Source organism: Nicotiana tabacum, chromosome 8 (assembly GCF_000715075.1).
Source record: "Nicotiana tabacum cultivar K326 chromosome 8, ASM71507v2, whole genome shotgun sequence".
Classification (NCBI taxonomy): Eukaryota; Viridiplantae; Streptophyta; class Magnoliopsida; order Solanales; family Solanaceae; genus Nicotiana; species Nicotiana tabacum.
In genome coordinates, this window is record NC_134087.1 from 186,265,047 (window position 1) to 186,286,160 (window position 21,114).

Here is a 21,114-nt window from a genome sequence, read left to right on the forward strand (position 1 = left end):
TGGATAGCTCTATAATAAAATATCTTATATTTTATTATTTAAGAACTCAAATTTTAGTAAGAGGGAATTGTTACTAAAATAATTTTTAATAACATGAAGATCAAATCTTTTATAGCATGTGAATTTAGTTCAAGTTGTCTACATGCTTAGTCCTAAATTGATTTACATCACATGTAATAAATAATTCAAAATTATGTAATGAACAAGCACGTGACATAAAAATAAAATTCAACATTCTTCTAACATGTTTAATCTATATATCACATATATCACAAAAAAGTAATTCATGCCAGAATATTATTATTAATTAACATCTCATGAACTAATAACAATTAAAAATAACAATAGAATCATTTAACCTATTATAGATTCCCGTCGTATCTAATACAAAATTTCAAATTCAAGTTATGAACTATCTCAATAGTTATATGAATACATATTTTATCCACAATAAAATAATATCAACATTCAAACGATTTGACTATTGCACAAGATACATGTATTATGATTTGAACTCGTCAAATATAATATTAAAATATTTCATAAATAAATTTTAGACACGATAAACCACGGCTCTGATACCACTGAAGGATTGCGTATAGATGTTCGTAACACGCAGCGGAAGACAATAACAATCTTAGACAGATCTTTTCGTGTTTAAAATTTATTTACATGTCAATAGATTGGATCTAAGACGTACCTGATAAAGAAAGTCTCGTTTCAAATTCTTCGATAATGCAAAGACTCTATGCATATCCACACCGAGATCGATCCTTGCTATCAACTCTTTGATCAATAAAACCCGCAAACAAATTAAATGAAAAATACAGTGTTAAGTTTTTCTAAAAAACCTTCAGCCTTAATGTAAGTATAGTATTTTTTCTTGTAATGAATATTGTTCTCTTGGTCTTTCGGTTCTCCCGAATATTCTATACACCTCCGTTTCTTTTGATGATACATGCATATATATTGTAAATCACCAACACTTTCCCATTAGGTTATGAAAAAGTTAGAAACAGTAGTTTACATTTTTCCAAGTCCAATCCACAACTGAATTTTATGGAAAATTGCAAATCCCATTCAAAATGGGCATATGTAAGTGCGTGTCCTTCATGGACTTTCCATGTCCAACTCCAACTTGGATAAAAAATATTTATTAATATTATACACATCATTATATATATATATATATATATATATTTCAACCAAGAGATATAATTCAATTTTCTATTCCAAATAGAAAAATTCAATTGGTTCACAATATTAATTATATCCTCTGTGCTAGCAAAGAATATAATAATATTTCATTTGGACTAATAACTAAATTTATTTGACTAATTAAATTCTTTAATTTAATTAACAAATAATAAAGTAATTAATCCTTTAGCAAAGATCAGAACACTCGTTAGTGTGCGACCCCATAGGTTCAATACTAAACCGGTAGTAAATTGATCACATCAATATACTAATCAAGGGTGGCGTCTAACAACACTCCTTAACAACCGGATAGCATGAAGTATACAATTTACTCTCAAGAACCAGTAGAAGAATAATGTAGTAATTCTTTCTGTCCTTATAGCTCTGGATCACCCTAGGATATGGTTCAACTGTCAAGTCCTAATGGGCGACCAACTACGTGTTCATGTCAAATATAATCGACCATTGAATGACCTAAGAAACTCTTTTCTTCTTTCATTCAATTGCCCTGGCCAAGGTCTTAATTTGGTCGTTTATAATTCATGACAACATGGAGCTTAAACTCATTACCAAGAATTGACAGATTCCATCTTGATCATTCACTAATTCTACAAGTATTTAATCGTACCCAATATCCTTTCAACTATCGCCCTAGGGTCATAGGTGTCTAGTATCAAAGCACAACAAATAACTTGTCAATTACTATGACGATCTCAGGTCAAAGGAAACTTTTACATCACATTCTTCAAGAGAATATCCTATTGACAGTTTATGGTAATTCTAACAATTAGGAATTATCCAATGAGTCAGTTCAATGATCATATCTCTATATACATCATCTATCTATGTAATTTAGTTAATGAGATCAACTAATCTTTATCCCATAAAGACGATCACATAAATATTGATCTAACCGGATTATTAATGTCCAAATTAATAATCTTACGATCAAGAACAAATTTAGATTAAATTATAAGAAACTTTACTCTCATTATCATGATCTCCATCACAATGTCAAGTCTCAAAATTTAATCAAGAACCTTATCAAATTAATCAAACAATTAATAACAATGATAAAAGTATATCAAATGTCATACAAAGAATATCAAATGCCATATATTTTATATCAAATAACGTTCACAAAAAATATGTTCAAATCATCAAATATGATATTGGATCTAGGGCATATCTACTATATCCCTAACACTCTCCTCTTCTTTGCACCTGATGGTATTTTTGCTTAGTCCTTTTTCTCACAATTTAGATTAATGCAATGAACAAATTGAGTAGTAGTGAACTAAGACAGACTAAAAAGGGTGTATATATAGGTATATGTCTATTAAGACTATTAAAAATTCTGTGCTTAATTTAATTAAGGAAGCTCTAAATTCTAATAAGTCTCTTAAAATTCTGGGACTGGTTTAATTAAAGAAGCTCTAGTTCATGAACTGTTGATTGCACTTCCAATGAAAATTAGATTCTGATTTATTCATTTTCAAAATTGTTTGGAACACAGAAAAAATAGGTAATACAAATTGTAGTTGAATAATTAATATATGACGTATTGTTACATGGAAGATGTCATTTCCATACTCAATAATACTACCAATATAGCTTTACCAAACATATCTCAAACATAATTTTTAACTAGTCTCTGGGCACACGCGATGCGCGTGTACCCTATTAATGAGTAAATAATTTTTAAAAATATTAAGAATATTATTGAACAATGTGTTTGAGCTATAAAATAGAAATTAAAAAGAATTAAGTTCGAAAATTTATGAATGATAATCTTATTTCGTTAGCTCACTAACAAAAAAAAAAGAAATCATGCTCAACATATAGGTCCTCAATGCCTTAATGTAATTTCGATATATATGTTATATATATTTTTTTAAAGAATAAAATAGGATACAATTATATTTTCTTGCCAATGATGCATTATATTTTGAGGAAACCAGTAATGCTTCTGCCCTCACTGTTAGATCGATAAGCCATTAAAATAAATGGCAAGCTTCTTTTTGTCAAAGTGAGTAAGTCCCTGGCCATAGCTACACAAAGAACAAATACCATTGTTGCTATGCGTGTTGCGAGTACGCGACATAACTTAACCTAGACGATAAATTATTAGTTCTAACAAAAATTCAAGCTTCTTGAATTCATAATGGATGATAAAAATTCCAGATCGTAGTAGGACTCAGAAATCATGAAATTCAATAAATTTTGAAAGATATATAATTTACAACAATATTGAAAAACCCATATATTATGAATATGTGGTCAAACGCTCGACCAAAGAAACAATTAATCTTAATTCATTTTGCTTCTCTTTTAAGTCATTGCTTAAGCAAGAAGGAAGAGTGGTAGAAGATAGAGAGTTAGAAAATTCACTTTCTTGTAATTTTTTAACTTTGCCTCCCATTGCTGAAATTACTTTATGGTTGCAATAACATGAAAATAAAGTAACAAAGCGAACACTGCTTCCTACCGAAGACATTAAGGATTATTTCCTAGCCAAAATTTGCTTAGACAGAGTATAGCTATGAAAATATATTTAATGGAATAACCAAGACACTGCATTAACAAAAAAGTAATAGTTTACCTGTTTGACAAGCGAAGATTGATTTCGTGTATGGCAAATGGTGAATAGGTATGATAAATCACAAATGGAGTAGAAAAATGGAAATCAAGAGAACATTGGGGAGGGAAAACAGATCAAGCAAACAGAAATAAACAAAAGAAAAAAAAAAAAAATCTTGTTATTTGAACATCGTCATCTACAATTTCTAAAGATTGCATTCACAGGAAACTTTTGTGAAGCAATTGTACCTATAAACAAAGAAGAATGTTTACAAATTAGTAAAAAATTCAAAATTCATGTTGAAGAAAGCATAAAGGAGGACGGGAGAAGATGAAATGGTAATCATAAATGTAAAGGTTTAGCATCCTAATTCCAATTCCCATGCTTGTAGCTATCATTTACCATTTAATCTATCCGAATTAATTATCCAAATTCATTGTGCATTTATCTAGAGAAGCTGAATCAATAAGAAAACAACAACCCACATTCTGTAGTCATTATTTATCATTTAATAGGATGAAAAATTAATCAGCCTAACTTCATAATCACTACCTTTTTTTTTAAATCATCGACCCATTAAATATTTAGTACATACAAATTACCAAACGGTGATGATATTTTAGAAGGTAAACTTAGAGGATAATTATGTCATTTAATTTTCAAAGGATATTTGAGTGAATTATTAAATAAAAATTAATAAAAAATGTGAATTCTTTAAAAATGATGAATATTGGGATCTTATTTAGTTAACACAACAAAGAAAGAAGCCACGAAGATATTGTATACCAAAGAAATGAATTTTGAAAGTACATACAACATTCATTATTTTATCTTTGAATAAAGTTTTTTTAAATTAGTAGAAAATGTCAAATGGAATATGCTTGATATTGAATCATTGATACATGAGGCAGGACTCTTCCTTACACCAAATTTGATAACTAAAGCATACGAAGTTGATTTAGCCCCTGTAATTTCTATGTTATTTAGTAATTTTATGTCTTTATACATCAATCTTAAGATGGTAAAGTATCTTCAAAAGGTAAAAATATAGCTCAAACGGGCATTTAGATCTTTTAATTTCTAGTTTGAGCCTTCTAATTGCTCTGCACCTATATTCCTAAAAAGATTAGTTGTAACATTATTAAAAACTACATAGCTGAATAAACAAAGCTCGTGAATATCTTCAAACTTGAAAGGAATAACATGAAACAATCGATAGCAATAAAATAACAAGATTAATCTAATGACACAATGCCAGAATACGAAAAGCCAATCTTAATTAGGATGTATGCTAGTAATGTAGTATGATAGTGAATGTGCATCACATTCATTCTATTGCATTTATATTGGATATAGTATTTATTTCATGAGTATTTACAGATTTCTCCAAAAATATTACTTACAATAGCATTTAGTATAGGGTTAATAGTGTCGTTTAGCTTTATAAGGGCATTTTAGTATTTCAGCTTTTCACTTGAGGTGTTCTCGCTTATAATATAGTATGAGATATGATATGATGATGATGATGTCTAACACGCTCTTATTTTATCTATCAACTACTCAATCTATCAGATTTAGGGCGTATTTGGTACGAAGGAAAATATTTTACGGAAAATATTTTCTAATTTTTCGGTTAGTACTAAACTAAGCTAAAAATAAAATATTCAAAAACTACAAAAAATGCCATAATTTGCTCTTCTTTTCCTATTAAAATCAAACTACAATGAGAAGTCTTATTACTGATGTATACAGAAAAGCACACTATTGTATGCAGGAAAAAGAATCCATATTGTCATTTTAAAGGCAAAAATGGAGTTAAGATGAGTATGGATTTATGCAATTAACTGCGATTTTACTATCTTTTTAATTTATTCCAATGCTTAGAATTTAAGTACGAGAAAGATGATTTTGTTTCCGTTCTCATGATCTAAAGAGAATTTCAACAATTTCACATAGTTGTGTAACGGAAAAAGCACCTGGAGTGGTTTGTCTAATTAAACCCACCAAAGGTACTTATGGAATGTTTAACAAATTTTATCACTTGAAAATACCCTCATTATCAAAAAAAAAAAAAAGTATCTCAAAGAAGATTAATGATTCAAAAGCAATTTTTTAGGGAAGTCTTTGAAAATCATCGTAATTTATAATGCTTAACGTGCCCTTGTTTTTAGGGTTTATCATCTACTCACTCTATCCAATTTGGTTGGTACTATTTACTCTCAAAGAGTTAATATGATCAAATTTTAAACTAAGCTAAATTAAAATTAATTCCTTTAACTAAAAATAAAATATTCAAAAACTACCATAAATTACACTTCTCTTCCTATTATAATCAAACTATAATGGAAAATCCTATTACTTATGTATACAGAAAAGCACACCACAACAAATTAGACACTTCAACATACCAACAAGGGTTATTTTGAGAATGAGATCCCTCCCTCAATCCTTAACTAGATGTTTCGAATTGGGGTAAAAAGAATCTGGTTAGGGAGCATTTTCCCTTTTAATGAGACTTACGCGATGCAAATCCCAATTAGTCGGATTCAATATGGGTACTGAACACCGAGTAAAAAATCAAAAGAGAAAAACATTTCAACCTACTAACAAAGAGTGTGGTGAGATGGATAGTGTCCCTCTACCCTTAAATAGAAGCTACATCTTCGAGTTATAAGTATGAAAAAGAATTCTGTTACGGAGCGCTTTCCCTTTTAATGGGCCTTATGCGGTTGGGATACTGTACAACTGGTTTAAAACAAAAAATAAAAAGAAACACTTCAATATTATTAAGGTGTTCGAGCCTTGGGTAAGAAAGGCGGACCTAAGAGGTCGACGACACCCATAAAATTCAATAAAATGTCATGTAATATCTTAAAAAAATAGATTTCTAAATATTAGTAATAGCACCCTACATACAAATTAATTATTTGAATGTAAATATGCACCTGCTACCTCTCTGCCTTTGCCTGCCTACCGAGATTCCCTTATGCGAAATCGGATAAGTCAAAATCCCCTTACGTGACACAAATCGGATTATCCCCTTACACAACGTAAATAGGATTAGTCGAGATCAAATCTTTTAGTGGGAGCAAGAAAAGAAAAGACACTTCAACATTATCACAAAATATTTTTTAAAATACATTTTAAAATAATACTACTATTAAAACAGAGAGTAATTAGCTTTCTTTTATTACACATGTCAACGTTTCATTGAGTCAGTACATAGTGTACGTTTTATTTTGGCATGAATCAATACTCATGCAGTAGTCATGCTATTGCTCTCTGTTGTTTCACGTCACTACTGAAAAGAAAAGGGTTAAGCTTACTCTGTAAGTCTTCCTCTTCTTTAGTTTTTTTCTAAATCTTTAAAATATTCAGAAAATGTGGGGTTTCACGATCATTTTTTGACGCTCTGCTTCAGGTTTTTGTGTTTGTTTTTAAATATTCTTTGTAGGTTTTCTGATTAACATCAGTACAGCTATAATGCAGTTTGGTTTGCAATTGTTTTTTTTTTTGGGGGTTTTTAGTACTTATTAATAGTAAACTTGGGGGGTTTAGAGAGTTGAAACTGATTTTTAGCTATTTTTGAAAGTAGAAAGTTTTAAAAAAGTTAAATACTTGTCTGATACTTCTTGCATTTGGAGTTTTTCTGTTTCTGCCTCTGTTTCATGCTTTCGGGTTTAGGGTTTTAGAGATGAATTGACTGAAATAGGAATATCAGTGTGCTGAAATCCCAAAAAATAGTTGTAAAATCGGTAGCTTATACATTTCATTTATTTTTTGTTATCTGTAATGTTGGTGAATGTCTTGGGTTTTCGAGGTCTTTAGTGTTTGTGACTTGATGGATGAATGAAGAAATTCCAGTCGAGTTTGTTTTCCTGTTATTCTCTGTTGGCTCTCATCATAACTCGTTTGGGATTGTGAAATTCCTTGTAATTTCTTTAGAAGGCATGCACAAAGTTACATACACCCTCACCATTCCAAGAAGAATGAGTCAATGCATCCAATTTTCGGTGTGAATTAAGACAGTGATTCATAATCTTTTAAAAGTAACATTTGCATATGCAAAAAATACTATAAGTCGCTACCGTTAAAAGGCAATATTTTTTAGTTTTGATTCTTCTTCATAAATAGCTCACCTAGAGTTGAAGTGGGTTGTAAATGTTGCGGAAGCCAAATGTATAGAGTGTGAATAAGTCACAACTACTATACAAAAAATTATGACAGCCACCAAATAATAAATAAGACAATAAAGCAACAATAAAGGGAACACCAGAATTTACGAGGTTCGGCTAATTTTGCCTACTCCTCGGACACAACCAAATATTTTATTCCACTCCAAAAATACAAGTGAAATAATACTAAAGAGAGAAGATACAAATGCCTTAAACAGATGAGAAGGCAAATGAGAGGTGTGTTTAAATCCTAAACATTAGGCCTTCTTTTATAGGGGGAAAATCCCCCCAAAATTCAAGAGCCCACCGATGTGGGACAAATTTGCCAAACTTCAACAAATCTCCACCTTGGCAAAATTCCACATCTTCAATTTTCTCTCAATAACAAATTTTGATTGTGTCTTCATCTTTAATCTTCAGTTTTCAACAATGTTGATCAAATCCAAACAATGTTGAAACTTGACCGCAGTCACCACCTTTGTCAGCATATCAGCAGGATTCTCTGTAGTATGAATTTTCTTCACCGTGACTCCACCTTCTTCTATGATTTCTCATATGAAATGATACCGAACATCAATGTGCTTCGTCCTTGCATGATACACTTGGTTCTTCGCTAATTGAATAGCACTTTGACTATCACAAAAAATTGTGATACCTTTTTGTTCAACACCAAGCTCCTTTAGCAATCCTTGAAGCCAAATTGCCTCTTTCACAGCCTCTGTAATAGCCATGTACTCTGCCTCTGTTGTGGACAAAGCAACTGTTGACTGCAAAGTAGACTTCCAACTAACTGGTGCCTTTGCAAAAGTAAACACATAACCAGTAGTTGATCTTCGTTTGTCCAGATCACCCGCAAAATCTGAGTCACAATATCCAACGACAGACTGATTGTCTTCCTGCTCAAAAACTAACCCGACATCTACAGTATTATGAATATACCATAGAATCCACTTCACAGCTTGCCAATGCTCCTTCCCTGGATTGTGCATATATCTGCTAATAACTCCAACAGCTTGTGAAATGTCAGGCCTTGTGCAAACCATTGCATACATCAAGCTACCAACAGCATTTGCGTATGGTACCTTTGACATATACTTTTGTTCAGCTTCATCCATTGGCGACGTAGTAGTACTTAGCTTAAAATGGGAAGCAAGTGGAGTACTAACTGGCTTAGTCTTGTCATCTATGCCAAAACGTTGAAGTACTCTCTTCAAATATTCCTTTTGAGATAAACAGAGTTTCTTTGAACGTCTATCTCTAATTATCTCCATGCCAAGAATTTTCTTTGCCTCACCCAAATCCTTCATCTCGAACTCCTTCTTCAGTTGAATCTTCAACTTATCAATTTCTTCCAAATTCTTGGAAGCTATCAACACATCATCAACATATAGGAGAATATATACAAAGGAACCATCTTTAAGCTTGTGCAAATACACACAATGATCGTATTTGCTTCTCTTGTACCCTTGCCGCAACATAAACTCGTCAAATCGCTTGTACCATTGTCTAGAAGATTGTTTCAATCCGTACAACGATTTTTCAAGTTTGCACACTATATTTTCTTTTCCAGCAACTTTGAATCCTTTTGGCTGAGTCATGTAGATTTCCTCCTCCAAGTTTCCATGTAAAAACACAGTTTTTACATCCATCTGAACTAGTTCCAAATCCAATTCTGCTACCAAAGCCAACATAATTCTAATGGAGGAATGTTTTACAACTGGAGAAAACACTTCATTGTAATCAATTCCCTCCTTTTGAGCACATCCTTTGGCCACCAATCTTGCTTTTTAGCGAACATCTACTTGGTTAGGAAATCCTTCTTTCTTTGCAAATACCCATTTGCACCCAATTGCTTTCTTTCCCTTCGGGAGATTGGCCAATCTCCATGTATGATTCTGATGAAGGGACTGTATTTCATCATTCATGGCAATCCTCCACTTATCTTCTTCTGAACTTTGGACAGCATCTTTATAAGTGCTAGGAACATCATCAGCTACAATTGAGGTTGCACAAGCAACCGTCTCTATGAGATGAACATGTTTCGTTATTGTTCTTTTTGTCCTGCTGGTTGCTATTGATTCAAGTTGTTGTTGAGGTTCCTGAGTTGGAATCTCCTCTACTGGCTCTCCTTCCAGAGGGTAATCTTCATTTGTTTCCTCCTCTGCTTCTTGTGTAGGAAAAATAAATTTTCCCTCAAACTCCACCTGCTTAGAAGCACCTTCATTTTGTTTGGTATCTTCTGTTACCTTATTTACCATAGCAGATTCATCAAAGGTAACATCCCTGCTGAATATTACTTTCTTTGTCATAGGACACCATAAGCGATATCCTTTGACTCCAGAAGTAATTCCCATAAAAATAGCCTTCTTTGCCCTTGGATCCAATTTTGACTCCGTCACATGATAATATGCAGTTGAGCCAAACACGTGCAAAGAGTTATAATCTATAGCAGGTTTTCCATACCATTTCTCAAATGGTGTCTTGCCATCAATAGCAGCAGATGGTAAGCGATTAATGAGGTGGCATGCATATGTAACTGCCTCAGCCCAAAATTCTTTGCCCAAGCCAGCATTGGACAACATACACCGTACCTTCTCCAGCAAGGTCCGGTTCATACGTTCTGCCACTCCATTCTGTTGTGGTGTATGTCTAACAGTGAAGTGTCAGACGATGCCATCATTTTCACAGACCTTATTGAAATGATCACTTTTGTATTCACCTCCATTGTCTGTGCGAATACACTTGATCCTCTTGCCTGTTTGATTCTCCACCATCGTCTTCCATTTGAGAAAAATTCCCAACACTTCATCTTTGCTCTTCATTGTATACACCCATACTCTTCGGGAAAAATCATCAACAAAGGTTACAAAATAGTGCTTCCCACCCAATGAAGGTGTTTTGGAAGGACCCCAAACATCAGAGTGTACATAATCCAAAATGCCTTTAGTATTATGGATCGCTGTACCAAATTTAACCCTTGTCTGTTTCCCTTTGACACAATGCTCACAAAACTCCAAGTTGCAAGCCTTTACTCCTTTTAACAATCCTTGATCTGATAGAGTTTTCAAGGATTTTCCTCCAGCATGTCCCAAGCGCATGTGCCATAGCTTGGTTGCTTCTGCTTCTTTGTCATCACTGGATGTCACTGTCGCTGTCCCAATAACTGTACTGCCACGATAGCGGTACATATTATTATTCTTCCGATTAGCCTTCATTACCACTAGTGCACCGGAGCATACTCTCATCACTCCATTTTCTGCAATGATTTTGAACCCTTTTGATTCTAGGGCTCCCACAGAGATGAGATTCTTCTTCAAATCCGGTACATATCGAACATCTGTGAATGTTCTGATCATTCCATCATGGTTCCTTAATCGTATTGAACCAATGCCATATGAGGTAAGAGGGCTGTTATCCGCTGTGTGGACGACTCCATATTCTCCTTCTTGAAATTCCACGAACCAGTCCCTGTTGGGACACATATGGTAGCTACAAGCCGAGTCCATCAACCATATGTCTGATGATGTTGATGACTCTGTTGTAACTAATGAGAAGTCTGAATCATCACAATCAGCTACATTTGAATCCATAATAGCCTTTCCATTGTTATGTTTGGCCTTATTCTTCAACTTCGGACAGTCTTTCTTCTAGTGCCCTTTTTCTCGACAAAAGGCACATTCATCTTTGCTGGGTCTGGATCTTGACTTGGATCTTCCCTTCTTTGTCCTCGTTTGATTTTGAGGACGACCCCTCACAAACAGTGCTTCTCCTTCTCCGCCCTTCTGTTTTTCTCGCTTTCTTTGTTCATAGCTGTACAAAGCCGAACAAACTTCTCTGAGAGAAACTTCGTCATTTCCATGGAGTAGAGTAGTTTCAAGGTGCTCGTACTCATCAGGAAGTGACGCCAACAACATTAAGGCCAAGTCACCATCATCATAAGTTGTATCCATATTTTGCAAATCTGTTACCAACTTATTGAAACTGGTGATATGTTCATTCATCGTGGTACCAGGAACATAGGTGAAGTGAAACAGTCTCTTCTTCATGTACAATTTATTTTGACTGTTTTTCTTCAAAAATTTATCCTCCAGTGCTTTCCATAATTTACTTGCAGAAGTTTCCTTTGTGTATGGATATTTCTGCTCTCTAGCAAGGTAGGATCGAATAGTACCGCAAGCAACACAGTTGATAATTCTCCAATCTTCTTCTCCAATAACATCTGGTTTCTTTTCTTCAATGGCCAGATCTAGCCCTTGTTGAAAAAGGACATCTAGAACCTCGTCTTGCCACATCCCAAAATGTCCGGACCCGTCAAATATTTCGACCGCAAATTTCGCATTTGACAGAATTCTTGTCATAAGCGAAGATGCCAATGATGATGTGTTGTTGACACTTGATGTAGATTCTTCTTGTTTATTGTCTCTCATATTTGACACAAATATTATTTAATAGCTGACGACACAAATCAAGATTATTTCCTTTCTGATGTAGAAGATCAGACTAAGCTGCAACTACAGAGCATACTCAGACAGAACCTTGACTCAGTTACCAAGATAAATCTTTTCTGATGTGGAAGATCAGACTATGCTGCAACCACAGAGCATACTTAGACAGTACCTTGGCTCTGATACCAATTGTTGCGGAAGCCAAATGTATAGAGTGTGAATAAGTCACAACTACTATACAAAAAATTATGACAGCCACCAAATAATAAATAAGACAATAAAGCAACAATAAAGGGAACACCAGAATTTACGAGGTTCGGCTAATTTTGCCTACTCCTCGGACACAACCAAATATTTTATTCCACTCCAAAAATACAAGTGAAATAATACTAAAGAGAGAAGATACAAATGCCTTAAACAGATGAGAAGGCAAATGAGAGGTGTGTTTAAATCCTAAACATTAGGCCTTCTTTTATAGGGGGAAAATCCCCCCAAAATTCAAGAGCCCACCGATGTGGGACAAATTTGCCAAACTTCAACAGTAAAAAACAGGTTAAATTTAAGAGCAAATTTCACCAAGTAATCCCAGCCTTCACCTGATAGATATATATTTAGTCTTTTGTCCTTTCTAGAAGGAGCTTGGAAAATGATGGAAATTTCTATTTTGTTGCAGTTTTAGCTGGGCTATCTAAAGACTTTTAGCTGCCAAAATTGTCTCTGTACTGTACTACTAATTGAATATGCTTTTTGAATGGAGAGATCATGTTTATGCCTACCAATTTTAAGTTGGAATAAAGTTAATATCGATAGGCGCTTCTTGATGCAGGTGCTTCTTTCATATAACAATTTCTGATATCATGGAAGACGTGGGATGTAGTAGTGGTAAAGGGAAGATATCAAATGGATCAGCGATGACGGATTTTGATATTGATGATGATCTCTTTGAAGTATATGATGATGATTGGGATGAGGATGAGGATGGCGATGATAATCTTGATGTGGATTCAGTAAAAGAGTTGGGTGAAGGTTTCTTGAAGCACTTCTGTAAAAAGGCATCAACTGGATTTTTTGAGAAGTATGGATTAATCGGTCACCAGATTAATTCATATAATGACTTCATCAACCATGGAATCCAAAGGTTGTTTGACTCAGTCGGGGAGATCCACGTCGAGCCAGGGTATGATCCATCAAAGAGAGGTGATGGTGATTGGAAGCATGCTTCTGTTAAGTTTGGGAAAGTAACCATTGAGCGTCCAAAGTTTTGGGCAGGGGAAACATTTTCTGTGAACAGTGAGAAAGAGTACCTGGACTTGTGGCCACGACATGCTCGCCTTCAGAACATGACCTATTCTGGCAGGATTATGGTCGAGACTCATGTTCAGGTTAGGAATTGTTTGTTGTTGTCTATAGTCTATACTTCTTTGTGTATCAATTTCTCTCTGTTTATTTCTATTTGGTCATTTTCTTGATACTCTCAAATTTGAATTGGCCAGCTATGTTCTAAAATGATTGCATTGTGTTGTTTTTCTGTATATTAAGTTGCCAATCTTGTTGGTCTCTCTTGAACAGCTCTTTATTGAATTAAATGCATTGCCCAACTGACGAAAAGTAAAAAAATGATCATCACAAAGGAAATATGAGCTCTAAGCTGCATGCACTCGTTATCCTTAATTTTTTGATATCATCTTTTTGAACTTCACAAAATTGAACCTATAATCCCCTCTCATCCATGTCATGCGATGATTGCCTTTCCAGTTAGCATTGAGAACATACCCAACATGTCATTTATTTTGTCTCCGCTAGTTTTCTTATTCGTTTAATTTCATTGTTTACCTTTGTATATGATTTCAGGTGTATACTAAAAAACTAGTTAGTAGCGACAAGTGGGGGATACTTCATAATCAAAGGGGCTGAAAAGGTAAGATCTTCTTGCTAGCACCTCACTTTCGACGCCTCCCTCTCTTCTACCTAAAGAGGGCATAGAAAACAAGGCTAGACGTTGGTGGTAGTTAGTATACTCTTGATGACATTTCAACTCCTAACCATGCTCTAAAAGCTAAATGCCTTGTGTATCTCTTCAGTTGTACTTTAGCCCCTGTAAATAATGTAGTTCCCTTCCTAGACTTCATAGGATCACTTACTCTGGTTTAGTCCCCTTCTACTTTTGGTTTTTTTGGTTAGCTCCCTGGGCATGTTTAATGTTGTATTGCAATGGAGCTAACATTTATCACTTATGTAACTTGGCATCTTCTTGATGCCTGCAATTAAGCAACTTATTTCATCAAAAAAAGGGACCTAATGTGCTAAGGGAAAAATAGAAGATACAATTAAAAATACAGCCATGCCAGCCATTTTGCTATGCATCAACCTAGCATAACTCAAAACGGTGGAATTTCACTTGTTAACCATTGCTCAAAATTTTGAACTGGTAGTAAAACAAAGTAGTATTATTACCTTTGAAGAGTCTTTAGGTGCTCCAATATGCAGCAGTTCTTTCTCTGTTCTTCAAGCCGGGTACTCTTATATGCAACCTTTTGTGGCTTGAGTATGTCTTATGTTGTTTATGTAGGAGTAATGTTTTATTTCAGAAAAAGAAAAAAAAATGGGTACGTAATTCATATTGAAAAGTAAATGTTTTTGACTCTCATACTCCAAATCCACCATTCTTTTCGGGATTGAAGGAATATATGTAACTTTGGGCATGCCTTCTTCATTCGTGCTATTACTATAGGATATAGAATAATGTTTAACCTTTTTTGGCCTGTTAGAAATAAATCTCTATCGCAGTTCTTTAAATTTGAACATCTTGCAATTTCCATTTTAGACCTTCATTGCACAGGAGCAGATCTGTTTAAAATGACTCTAGCTGTCAAACAATTCCACTTGGACGGTTGCATATCGCCCAGTTGAAAAAAAGAATAGAGTCTACATTAAACTGACTGAGACCTTGAAGCTTGAGCACATTAAGGGAGTAGAAAAAGCCCTCAGAGTGCACTTCCTGGCGGAAATGCCAATTTGGGTCTTGTTTTTTGCTCTAGGTGTATCCTCTGACAGAGAGGTAGTAAATTTAATTGATGTGGATACTGAAGATACTAATATCGTCAATATACTAGTAGCTTCAATCCACAATGCTGATAAGAATTGTGAGGATTTCAGGAAGGGGAAAAATGCTCTCGCTTATGTTGATACACTTATAAAGGGTTGTAAATTTCCACCTCAAGAATCTGTTGAGGAGTGCATAAAACTATACCTGTTCCCTAATCTTAGTGACCTCAAGCAGAAGGCTCGCTTCCTTGGCTATATGGTAAAGTGCCTCTTGCACTCATTCATTGGTCGCAGAAAGGTTGACAACAGAGATGATTTTGGAAACAAGAGATTGGAGCTGGCTGGTGAGCTCCTTGAACGAGAGCTCAGGGCGCACATTAAACATGCCGAGAGGCGCATGGTCAGGGCTATGCAAAGAGATCTTTATGGAGATAGACAAGTCCAACCAATTGAGCAATATTTGGATGCATCCATAATTACCAATGGTCTCTCCAGGGCATTTTCAACTGGACTGGACACTGGTGTCACGCTTACAAGAAAATGGAGAGGGTTTCTGGCGTTGTTGCTACTCTTAGACGAACCAATCCATTGCAGATGACGGCTGATATGAGGAAAATGCGTCAGCAGGTTAAATACACAGGGAAGGTTGGCGATGCTAGATACCCGTAAGTGTTTGTATTTATATCGACCAATTTTTTGTGCTTTCCATTAGCAAAAATGGTGACTTCATTTGTCTTGCTTCCTGATCCTTTAATAATTCTGTCTTAATTTTTTTTGGTAGTTTGTTTCTGTTTTGTTTATCTTAAGTATGATAATCTAATGACTGTTAAAATAACTTATCCATACATCCTTCACACTGTGGGAAGGTATGTTTTCTGTCTACCTCAGATGGAGAAAATTGTGGCTTGGTAAAAAATTTGGCTAGTATGGGTCTTATCAGCACTACTACTGTGAAGCCACTTCTTGGGACATTGTTCCAGTGTGGGATGCAACAGTTAGTAGATGATAGTGCCACCTCACTCCACGGAAAGCAGAAGGTGCTTCTAAATGGGGATTGGGTTGGAGTATGTGAAGATTTTGCACTCTTTGTTTCAAAGCTAAGACGTAAGCGCCGCAGGAATGAAGTGCCACACCAGGTCGGCTCATGATCAATTTCATTTAATTATGTACAGCAGAATCATAAAGCCTTGTTGTTGAATATTTGTTTATATTGCCAGTATGTTCATTGATTCACCAAAAGGATGGTTATAAAACTGTCAGCCAAACGTAGAAACTTGTCTTTTTCTCGTTTTCCCACAAGTAGGATTAAAATTTTTTGGTTTACTTTATTGGATGTAGAATATCATGTAAGTGCCACTGGAATAAGGTCGCACATCAGTTTAACTGATCATTTTGATTTAGAGCCTGTTTGACCAAGCTTCCGGGAGGCTAAAAGTACTTTTTTTTGTTGTTAAAAAAGTACTTTTTGAAAAATTTAAGGTGTTTGACCAAGATGAAAAAGTACTTTTGCTTTTGGGGAGAAACTACAAATTGTAGCTTTTTCGAAGAAGCAGAAGCATAAGTAGAAAATTACATCCATAAATTCATTAAGAAGGCGATTGTAAAACTATTAACCAAATGTGAAAGACTCATTTTCTCTTTGTTCCTGAAATAGATGTGACTTTTATGGTATATTGTATTAAATGTTGAATAACTTGTATGCTGACAAATCCCGAACCCTCAAGCAGCCAAAAGTGGGTTGTGCCTCTTTCCTCCCGTGATGAACTGAACTCCCGGCCTCTTGGTTGGAAGTAGAGGGTCTACCACTAGAGAATCCTCTCTTGTCATTGCAGAGTTTCCTTAAATGGAAATAAGTGCTATTTCAGGATAACCATAATGCTATAGTAGAGATACAATTTTTGAAATCCAAATTCTTGGTGGAAGTTAAGAGAGATGAGAAGCAGGATGAAATTCGCATATTTTCTGATGCGGGAAGGATTTTGCGCCCTCTTCTTGTTGTTTCAAGTCTAAAGAAAATCAAAGCTTTGAAAGGGGGAGACTATGGCTTCCAATCTCTTCTAGACAATGGGATTATTGAGCTTATAGGACCTGAAGAAGAAGAAGATTGTCGAACTGCATGGGGAGTTGAATGCCTCTTAAAAGCAGATAAAGAGAACCCACCCGCTAAGTATACCCATTGTGAGTTGGACATATCTTTCCTATTAGGTTTGAGCTGTGGTATTATCCCTTTTGCAAATCATGATCATTCTAGGAGGGTCCTCTATCAGTCTGAGAAGCACTCTCAACAAGCAATTGGGTTTTCAACAGTGAATCCAAACATTAGAGTTGATACAAATACCCATCAACTGTATTATCCTCAAAGGCCACTTTTCAGGACAAAGTTGTCAGATTCCCTTGGGAAGCCCAAAAATGCTCGTAACCAGAAAGGAATGCTTCCACAGCCTGAATACTTCAGTGGTCAATGTGCTATTGTTGCAGTAAATGTTCACCTTGGCTATAACCAAGAAAACATGAGTAAAGTAACATCAACACGTATCGAAATATGCCAAACATCAAGCTACAAGGCTGAAGTCGGCAATAAGGAAGCTATTGGAAAGAAGCTAAAGGTTGAAGATTCTGTTAACTTTGGGAAAACCCAGAGTAAAATTGGACGAGTGGACAGCCTAGATGATGATGGTTTTCCATTCATTGGGGCAAATCTCCAGAGCGGGGATTTCATAATTGGGAAATACGCAGAATCAGGGGCTGATCACAGTGTCAAGCTGAAGCATACCGAGAGGGGTATGGTTCAGAAAGTTCTGCTCTCTGCCAATGATGAAGGGAAGAATTTTGCTGTTGTATCTCTGAGACAAGTAAGATGCCCATACATACATATATATATATATATATATATATATATATATATATATATATATATATATATATATATGCTTCTATTGATGTGACTCTATATATTCCATATTGAACTTTTTTTAAGACACATGTTTATGAGAAACAAGTAATTATTTGAAAAACCATATTAAGGCTTAGAAGAGCTGTTTGCAGTCGATTTAGCAAGCTTCTTAATTCCGTTGCATTTCATGGGGGGTCTTCATGATAAAAGGAGAACAAATGCTATGTAGACTATTTATAGCTTCAAGTACTTTGATCTCTCATTAATGAACACCTTGAAAGAGTAGCCAGTGAACTGAATAAAAGCAGATTTGTCTATAAGTAGCATTACTAAACTTTGCTAAAGCTTCAAAACTAGAAGCCATTGTAGAAAATCTTCAGCCTGATGTTGTAAGGACCAACTGATGTAAATTCTGAAGAATCAACATGTCCTTAGGAAGTATTACCCTGGGGGGGGGGGTTTATAGGCAAATCACATGGTGTAATGCCAAGGGAGCTTATAAACTACCCAAGATCCCTGTTTTCAACCAATGTAGGAAATGTTCTATGTACCATTAGAGCGCCCTCAACCCCCAACAAGCAGTTTTTGGCTGCCAACTACAAGGGATCCGCCCTTTAGCGGACCCTATTGACAAGTGGATCCTTCAACATATTCTCATGGGGTATTACTCCGCCACCAACATGGTGTGAGGGATTTTGGTCCTGAAAAGATACCTTACGAGGCGAGTGGGAGGGAGCTCATAAGCTGTCCTAGCCCCTTGTCTTTGACATATGTGGGACAAGGTCCCAAGTAACAACAGCTGATACTAAGTCATGACACGAATTGAACTAATCCTAATTCACTTTTATTGATTCCAGTATTCTTGTATATTCTGGTGCAGGTTCGTTCTCCATGTCTTGGAGACAAGTTCTCCAGCATGGACGGAAAAAAGGGTGTCCTTGGATTTCTGGAATCTCAGGAGAACTTTCCTTTTACAGCTCAAGGGATTGTTCCAGACATTGTAATCAATCCCCATGCATTTCCTTCAAGGCAAACCAGCTGCTTGAAGCCGCTTTGGGAAAGGGTATTGCCCTAGGTAGTGGTCAGAAATATGCCACTCCTTTTTCCACTTTATCAGTTGATGCCATAATCGAGCAGTTTCATGAGTATGATATCTGAAAGCAGTATCCCTTTCCATAGTTATATATAATTATGCCAACCAGTTAGGCAGTGATCGTGTTACTTTGTTGTATTCAACATGAATTCTGGTGATTTGTCATTGACTTTTGTAAATGGTATATGACCTGTAGGCAAGGTTTCTCAAGATGGGGAAATGAGAGAGTTTACAATGGCCGGACAGGTGAAATGGCTCAAAACCTGATTTTCATGGGCCCAACATTCTACCGGCGCCTTATCCATATGGCTGAAGACAAAGTGAAATTCCGCAATACTGGACTAGTCCATCCCCTTACTCGCCAACCTGTGGCTGACAGAAAATGCTTCAGTGGAATTAAATTTGGTGAAATGGAGCGCGACTGTCTTATAGCTCATGGTGCTGCAGCGAATTTGCATGAACCCCTTTTCACACTTAGTGACTCCTCCCAGATGCACATATGTGGGAAATTCAAGAATATGACAAATGTAATCCAGAGGTCCGTGCAAGGTGGTAAAGTAAGGGGCCCGTATTGCCGCTTCTGTGAATCAGTTGAAGACATAGCGAAGGTTGATGTGTCATATGGTGCAAAGTTATTATGCCAGGAGCTCTTCAGCATGGGCATATCGCTTAAGTTTGACACTGAGATTTGCTAGTGTCTAGGTCTCATCTCCAGGTTATACTTATCATTCAGACATTTTGGTACAGTTGTTGATGACAAACAATTTTATGTGTAAATATCTCTCGTGTTGATGCAAAAAGAGATGGTCTGCTTGTATCAAACCTTGTTGGTTATCAGGTCGAAAAAGCTATTTATGTTTAGACATTCTCTCTCTCTCTCAAGTTGATTATTGAATTATTAATGTAAATTTTAGTTGAATAATATGGGAAAGTATTGGCAGTAGACGACCATATGCTTGCTGCTAAAGGGTAAAAATGTCACACCCCAACCTTGGGAGGTGTGGCTGGCACCCGATGCCCGAAGGCCCGAGCGAACCAACCATGAGATATGATCTGAAATATAATAACCTGCAGGCAGAAGAGCCCAACACGACATATATATATATATATATAAACTAGGCCAACAAGGCTGTAACAACAGTATAACAGCTATCCAGAAGGCTGATATGGCGATACGAAAAATATATATATACAATGACCACTAGTCTGCAAGCCTCTAAGAGTGTAAGACAATCTCAACAGGGCGGGACAAAGCCCCTGACATGCCCAAAACCACACATATACATCTGTAATAGTACCTATGGACTCAAAGTCAGCAACTCCGAAGAAGTGGAGTGCGAAACCCAACACTGATCCTGGGGGTCCTACTAAGGAGGCACGCCACTCTGTCTATTCGAACCTGTGGGCATGAACACAGCGCATAAAAATGCGTCAGTACGAAATATGTACTGAATATGTAGGGCGACAAGTGTAACATGAAAAATGTAATTAACAAGAGAAGAGACATAGAGATAATTTAAATTCTGAAACTAGCCTCGGTAGGAAACTAAAATTCAACATGGATATAAATGTATGCTCGTGACACCGTCGTTCACTATCGCTACTTATAATATATCACATTATATAATAATAAATCCCTCTGTGGGGCTATAATATCCATAACATACCCGGCCATAATAAAGGCT

At 35.7% G+C, this 21,114-nt stretch overlaps 1 pseudogene; it reads left to right on the plus strand.

Annotated features, from left to right (window-relative positions):
* Positions 1-13,243: 13,243 nt before the first annotated feature.
* On the plus strand, positions 13,244-20,124 carry LOC107783175 (DNA-directed RNA polymerase D subunit 2b-like; annotated as a pseudogene).
* The last annotated feature ends 990 nt before the right edge of the window (positions 20,125-21,114 follow it).